The following is a 7,448-nucleotide window of genomic DNA, read 5'->3' as shown; positions in this document are numbered from 1 at the left end:
AAACGCTAACTTTTCTGGCCCTGTTTCCTGGTCTAGGTACGGGTGTAATTCCCTCCTCTGAGAAAGAGAGGAGGAAAAAAAAATAAAAGGCTTGTGTTTGTACGGGGATCTGTAAGCAACAGATGCTGTGTAATGTGGTATTGGGAACAGTGCAATTCTAGCATTTGGAGCCACTGGGGTTTATATGAATAATCCCTTCGTTCAATAGGAAAAACATTTAACTCTTTAGTGTATCAGTAGATTCCTTATTAAAAAAAAAAGATTTTCTACAGGTCTGCTAATAGTTTTGGATTTCAATAATTAATTTCCAGGGTTTATCATCACAATTGTTTCACTGATAAATTAAAACATTGAAATTATGGGACCGATATTTAATAATTAACAACTAATCACTACATTCACATTGGATTAATTCTGTTATTGCAGGAATTTAATGGCAGAAATAATTTGTGCATCATCAGTTAAAAGTAGATACCAATACTATAATTAAAGAAAAAAAGTAATTATAGAATAACATTCAAACAGCTAAAGAATTGCAGGAATTCTGGAGAGTCAGTAGCACAAACAAGCAGATTTGGCCAGCTCAAGGACATGCTCAGTGGCAGGTCTAACATTTGCTCCCACCTCTCTTTCCTTGTCCATCCAAACTAATCCTTTTCCTAACATCAAAAACTTAATGGCCTCTTCTGGCCTCTTCTTACTTTCATTACCTTTATTTTGGGACAACTTCATTCATGGTGGTTGTTATACTTAATTCTCATTCTTCCATAAAAGACCATAATGAACTGTAAAAGGAGGATTTATCTGAAGGAAATCATACTTGACATCTTTGTTCTCGCTGCTGATTGATAGCTGTCAAGTATTTTAGGTAGTTTTTGTAAATCTCTATTTGTTAAAAGCTATTTCTCCCTTACTCCCCAAAAGAAGCTTGGAGTCAGATATTGTTCCATACGAAGATTTAGGAAGCTTTGCTCAAGTATGTGATGTAGCTGCTCATTGCTGCTGTTGCAGGAACACACTGCAGCCCTGTTCAGATTATTAGTTGCAATGCTGCCGCCTCTGTGGGATGTGCAGAGCTTGTGTTTCTGTGCTAGTGCCTCTCTTGTTAATGCAGTTATTCTCATAAATGCTGCAAACCCTGAATTAAATTATATTTCAGATGGTCTTGTAGAAAGAGATTTGCTTTCTTCTGGACCGACTACCAAGCCTTGAAACAGGCCAGAGTGCTGGAAGTATTTTTTCTCTTCATTCATTGATAGATGTTGAAGTAAAATACATTTAAACTACTTTGAATCCATGGGACTTTTAGCACCCCTCTCCAAAGGCATAAATCCTCCATGATCAATGAGGGATTTTTGCTGACTGTTGTCTAACCTCTTGCAGCACGATACTAGACTTTAGGAGAGTGGCTGAGGCACAATCTGTGGAGTCATCTTGCTGTCAGGTGCTCCTACCCTGCAGAGAGCTGCAAAAGGATTTTTGCTGAATCACCCTGGCTTGATTTAAACATCCAGGCTAGCATATGGGAGAGCTTGGGGAACCAAAACAGAAACAGAAGGGATTATGGCAGAGCTGCTGAACACATATACTAGACGCACCTGGTTTTAGAGAGAAAGCTTAGGSTGCAATCTGTAACTGGCATTAAAACAGCTGTGTGTTCTGCCCTTGGGTGGGCATTAATGGAAACCGGTTTCACTGAATGAGATGCCAGACATTCACAACCCATTTTGAGAGATAAGATTTAGTTTGTCTATGAATTTTTTTGGACAAGAAGCGCTTTGATCATTGCTAAGTGGAGTCTTGGTACTAAATAGCTAATGTACTTCTTTAATTAATTTGTTCTATGTCAGGAGATGTGTTAAGTAATATGCATGTGGTAGTGTCCTGTATAGAAAGTGCCCTGTGACATTACCAAGAGGAATAAAAGTTCCTTTCCACATTTGTGTGGTAGAAATTGTGTAATTAAAGAGGAAGCTGAAGTTGTTCCAACAAGCACCACCACCTTAAAGTGTTTAAGCATAGCTTAAAATGTAGAGAAAGAAGCTGAAAGTGTGTACTGCATGTGGCAGAGATTTGCTGGTTGGCACATTTAGAATGCATCTGTGGGTTCCCAGAAAGCTGGAAAGTCAATATAAACATTAGGAAAAAGAGATCAAAAAGAATATCTTAAATGTAATTAGGGACTTATTTCATTTAAATGTCTTTGTAAAGAAAGAAGACTGGTGGTAATAAGACCAGATCAGACAATTCGCAGGTTTTTCTACCAGTATCTGAACAAACTGAGTGATAGTGTGTTTGGAAGCTTGATGGAGGAACTTGTTCTCATAGTGCAGCAGTATTCACAGCTCTCAAAAAGCTGAAAGGCACACAGAGCAAAACACAATATTTGCTGCTTCCAAGTTTGGCCTACAGCACTTCACAGAAAGAATGCAATTAAAACCAGAAACGCCACACTATTTTACCTTGCCTTGCTGCCTCTGAATAAATTCTCTGATAGGTAGTCTTTCTTCACGTGTTATCTTCTATCCAGTATTTGTCCCCTCAAGGTTACAAGCAAGGTAAGCCCTGACAGGCTTATTAAGTTACCCAAGTGCTTCCTCCTGACCAAACCCAGATTTGCACAATCCTCAGCGTTCAGAGGTGTATCATACTGCTAGTGCATACATATTTGAGATTACTTTGTTCCTATACACTATACTGGTAAGAAACAGTTTTTGAGGAAGACGGGAGAGATCCTTGTGGGATAATGTTTCGAATTATCTTGACAATATGCAGTTCTGCACTATTGTCTGACTTCTGTCTGAACAATATTAAATACGGCAGCAAAAGTTGGTTATTGCAGCAACAATTTTTACATTTGTATTTTGTTGAAAGTTTTAGGCTGATGAGGATGGAGCAATCTATAATCAGCAGGTCACTGGTACCACCATAAAATAAATCTACCTACAAAATGCTGATGTCCTTCAGCAATAATGCTTTTGATTTTTTAATAGACTTCCAGCATCAACAAAAGAAGCCCAAAGAGAGATTTGGTTTTCTGGACTTCAGAGAGAGAGAGAACATACACAGCTGTGTTAATTAGTTTGTGATATGGGAAACAGGTGTCAAATAAAGCACTGTGTTACCTTAAGCTTATTCCAGTGTAGGTACATAATCACAACATGGAGATACTGGTAAGTATTCCTAAATATATATTGGGAAGAAAGGTACTGCATGCTTTCTTAAAGAAGCATGTGAGAAACTTAAAAAAAAAAAAAATTACTCTTACAAAATGACTCATGGAAAAGCCATAATTGCTCCCACTTCCACTTAACTAAGTAACGTTAATAATAACTTCAAAGAATACTGAGGTTGCAGTGCTCTAGTCAAACATTAGTATCACTCCCCCCACCACACTCCCAACCTCAAAAAAGAATTCAGTAATTGTAAAATACATTTAAGACCTGGATAAAGCAGGCAGTAGTTTTGGGGAGGGGGAGAGGAGAGATTATTTGAGATAGGAGCTTTGCAACTTCCTCTTAATTCGAATTGTTTGTTATCATAAGCTCACTTGTCACAAACATTGATGGGTTTTAGAGGTTAAGGCAAGACACCTTTCTAGAAGTGACCTATGGGTCTGGAGAAGCCTCAGTGTTGGGACGTGTAAGTTTTTATCTGCATGATCATAAAACATGGAAGTTTCTTCCCCATCCAGAGATCAGATTTATTTAACAAGACTTTCAGTAGAGCACTCAAAATCACTTGTTGATGCCCAGCTGAATGACAGAATTCACCTGGGAAGAGATGATAATATTTGCATGTCTCAAAAGACGGCAACTTAAAAAAGATGGTTTATCATCTCAAAAAAAAAAAAAAAAAAAAAAAAAAAAANAAAAAAAAAAAAAAAGAAGCAGTAGTAGTGGTAGCTATCTTGATTGTTAGTGACCAAAATTACAGTAATCATGAAAAAAATCTTAGAGATAGCCAGAAAACTGTGTGGAAAAATAGAAAGCTTCACTTTCTACAGACCAAAAAAAGCTGTGCATATATGTTCCAGAAAATGTTAAAAAATAAATAAAATCCAAGACTTCATTGCTATGGGGATTATTTTCTTAAAGCATAGAAACTCATATTCCACATGTGATTCCTTCAGTGTGTATATGTACATATACACATATTAACTATCCAATCAAAAATTTTAGAATACACTAGAGCCTGTCCTTTCCCTTTTCTTTACTGAGACAGTGGACTAAGACATTGAATGCAGACTGTTGCTGTTGCATTCTCTTTTTCTGGCTGCCCAGTCACTCTCACTAAGCCAGTGCAGTGGAATTCACTTAAGTGACACCTTGATGGATTGCCAGGAAAGAGGTATTGTGCTGTGCATTTCAATGACTGCATAGGTCAATTGACGCACCTACTTCCAGAAAGTCTGCTTAAACAGTGTGTATCTAAACCTGTTTGCAGCATTCTTTTGCTTGCTAACAACCTTTCCTTTGCCAGAACATTGCGTGTGCTATTTTCTGCTAAACTGTGGCTGCCGAGAGAATCAAAATAACTTATCTGAAGTAGTTCTGGAGTTTGTGTTTTGATATAAACTCCATGAGACAATCTATTTTTCTGTTTCTTTGCCAAGGTCATTGTTTTCTGATTCAGTTGCTGCTTTTGGAAAAAGGAACTCCATACTTGGGCAAAAGTCTCATTTTGCTTGGGGAGAACAAAGTAATTTCCTGTTTGTCTATGTATCAAGTTGAAGCATTTTAGCAGCCTCTTTACTGGAGTTATCAGTTTGTGTGCACTTAACTTTTTTAATAGACAATGCTTAGGCCTGTCAACTCACAGATCCTTCATGAAGCAGATGTTTTCCTTGCTCATAATGCTGGCTTCCAAGGACAACTGAGACATGCAGAAAGAGAAATTCATAAATGGAAGAACATTCAAGTATGGAAAGAACAGTTCAAGTCTGGGAAGGTCATGATGGCTTTATTGCTGGAGGAGTCAAGTGAGAAGCTTTCTTGAAGGAGGCAACTTCAAAAAGGAGAGAACAATGGCAAAACACTAAAAAGCAGGGGAGAATAAGTAGCAGTGTGGAGGAACAGAGATCACAATACTGAAGACGGGTCTGAAAAGGAGAGGATTTCAAAGGCTCTGATCCTTTTGAAATCTATGAATAGAATCCCATTGAATTCAAGAAACTTAATTTCGTGCAAAAACAATTCGAAGACAGGGAAGTACACTTTGTACTGCAGCAGAACAGAAAGATGACTTTAGTGGCACTGATGTGTCAGATAAGTATTCTTTCAAATCAACTTAGTTTAAAACAATCAAACTGAATCAACAAAAACACACAAAAGGAAGGCCTGAGCTAAATAATACTGCAGGTAGAATACGACCTTAATGGGAAAGTAAATATGACAGAGACTTTATCTGAGCTTGGGAGACATGACTAACTATGGAGTTGCAGATATTGAGCAAGGAAGCAGTGTGCGTTTAGGAAGCATACAGAAACAAAGACCAGAGGATAAGCTGTGGAGACTGCCAGTCTGAAATGCTCGTAAGACATAAGTAAGGAAAGTTATCCCAGAAACAAAAGGAAGCAGTTGGGAAGGAAAAAAAAATGACATTTTTTCAAAATCGTCTAAATTGATGTAGTAGATGAACCATAGGGTGGGTAAGGTTCCAATAGGAACATAGCAGGAGGAGAAAAAGACATACTACAAGAAAATATCAGAGAGATGTTGTAAGGAAATTAGAATCCAGAAGACCAATGAATTAACAGGGTCATCTTCTTCATAGTTATGTGCTAAGTTCAGCTGCATTTTTGGTAAGCAGGTGCTAACTCAGCTCATCAAAAGGAATTTCTTTAAGGAAATTACTGTCACTACTTCAAGTTAAGTAGCAATTTCAAAAGTAGTTCATATTCAGGAAGGTAGTTAATCTCAGGTGAAGCCTATGCTGAGGATAGAGATGATTCAGGTTTAGGACTCCTAGTGTTTGCAGAACTAGCTCTGGAGTCTAGCTAGGACAGCAGGGAGTCTCCAAAGGGATATCTCATCTGGCTGAGAAGCAGCATCTTGCGACTAGATCTGCCTAGGCACATCCCATACCTTCATGGATATCCTGAGTGCACATGCATCTTGGGGAAACAAGATAGGATCTGTGCTTGAGAAGAGATGAAAGGTTAGGCATGAAACAAAGAAAGAATACAGAGCAGTGCAGAGACCAACCCATGTTACCTATAACAAATACAGAGAACGTTCACAAGCAATAAGCTGATAATATTGAAGGAATTAGAATCCAGAATGGTGTACAAATGCAACTAATCCTCTTATGTTCATAGACCACAAGGACAGAGAAGTTCCCTCTTAGTTGTGGCTGGCTTTTTAACTACCACTGTACTGTTTAAACAAGTGCTTATACAATTCATTAGAAATCAGCAGAATACATCAAATATTCAATGCAAAAATTAAATGTTTTTGATCATCTTAGTAATGGCAAGTTAGAAGAAAAGTTCTGTAAAACACATTTTAAAAAAATGTTTGTGAAATAAACTCTGTTATCTTTCTACTACACAAAGGTCACGTGCACTTATGCTTTACTGCAGATTTTATATGCAGTGTACAAGACACATGTGCTTTCCTGACCTCACCATTACATGTTTTCAAAGGCAAATTCTAGGAAACTAGACAAAAAATTATTAGGTCTTTCTGTTACTCCAAATCTGTACATCTTGATACTTAAGAAGGTATATATTAAGATAAACTGAAAGCAAAAATGTTTATAATTCTTAATTAGGGAAAGGAACATAGCCTAATGGTTAAGGCATGAACCTAAGAGTTGCGAGAAGAGAGATATCACAGTTGTTACAATGACTCACCATTTGACCTTTTGTGAGTCATCTTGAGGCTTAAGAATATGTGATGAATATCATTTTGCATGTTGGGTACTTAGCTGTTACGCAGTTGTGAAGTGGGTGAGATATTTTGTACGATTTCATAACTAAAGGGTAGTAGGTACTGCCAGTGAAATTTATTATTAAGCAACAGAGAGCTGTCCTTGGTTAAACTGTCATGTCAAAATCAGTCTTGAATAGTGAGTGACGTATGGTCGTATTTCCTCATTGCAAGCCAATCCACAAACTGTATCTCAGTTAGGAACCCTCTGTTCTCTTTGGGTCTGAATAGATAACTGGGTGCTGTCCTCCGTCTTTGGGCAGTGCTTTTGTTCCTGAGGCGACAGCTCCAAGAACACATCCTCTGCCCATAGTTCCTCATGTCTTTCCCACCCGTTTCTTCAATGCAGGTACATCTTCCTTGTAGCTACCCACTTGACTGCAACTGCAAGTTGAGCAAGATGATGATGATCTGTCCCCTTTTGCAAATAAGTCCGGACTTCTATAGTCTAGCCCTATGGAAGGGACTGTTTGCTTCTACTATGTAGCATGTCCTGGGTATACTTACGAGAGTTTT

The 7,448-nt window shown here is 37.9% G+C and overlaps 1 protein-coding gene across 2 annotated transcripts in view; it reads right to left on the bottom strand.

The window, feature by feature from the left end:
* Positions 1–408: 408 nt before the first annotated feature.
* Positions 409–7,448, bottom strand: part of CARS (cysteinyl-tRNA synthetase) — a 42,296-nt gene continuing 35,256 nt past the window's right edge. Inside the window, exon 24 of one of the 2 annotated variants that reach the window (XM_026078946.1) lies at positions 409–1,465. The gene's annotated coding sequence lies outside the window, so the exon portion shown is untranslated. Of the gene's footprint in view, positions 1,466–3,874; positions 7,317–7,448 lie in introns of those variants that run through there. The other variant, XM_026078945.1, reaches the window with a different exon arrangement.

Source organism: Apteryx rowi, unplaced genomic scaffold (assembly GCF_003343035.1).
Source record: "Apteryx rowi isolate R43461 unplaced genomic scaffold, aptRow1 scaffold_49, whole genome shotgun sequence".
In the NCBI taxonomy this organism is placed as follows: domain Eukaryota; kingdom Metazoa; phylum Chordata; class Aves; order Apterygiformes; family Apterygidae; genus Apteryx; species Apteryx rowi.
The sequence above is the reverse complement of the archived record's forward strand: the minus strand, read 5'-3'. Positions and strand labels throughout refer to the sequence as shown.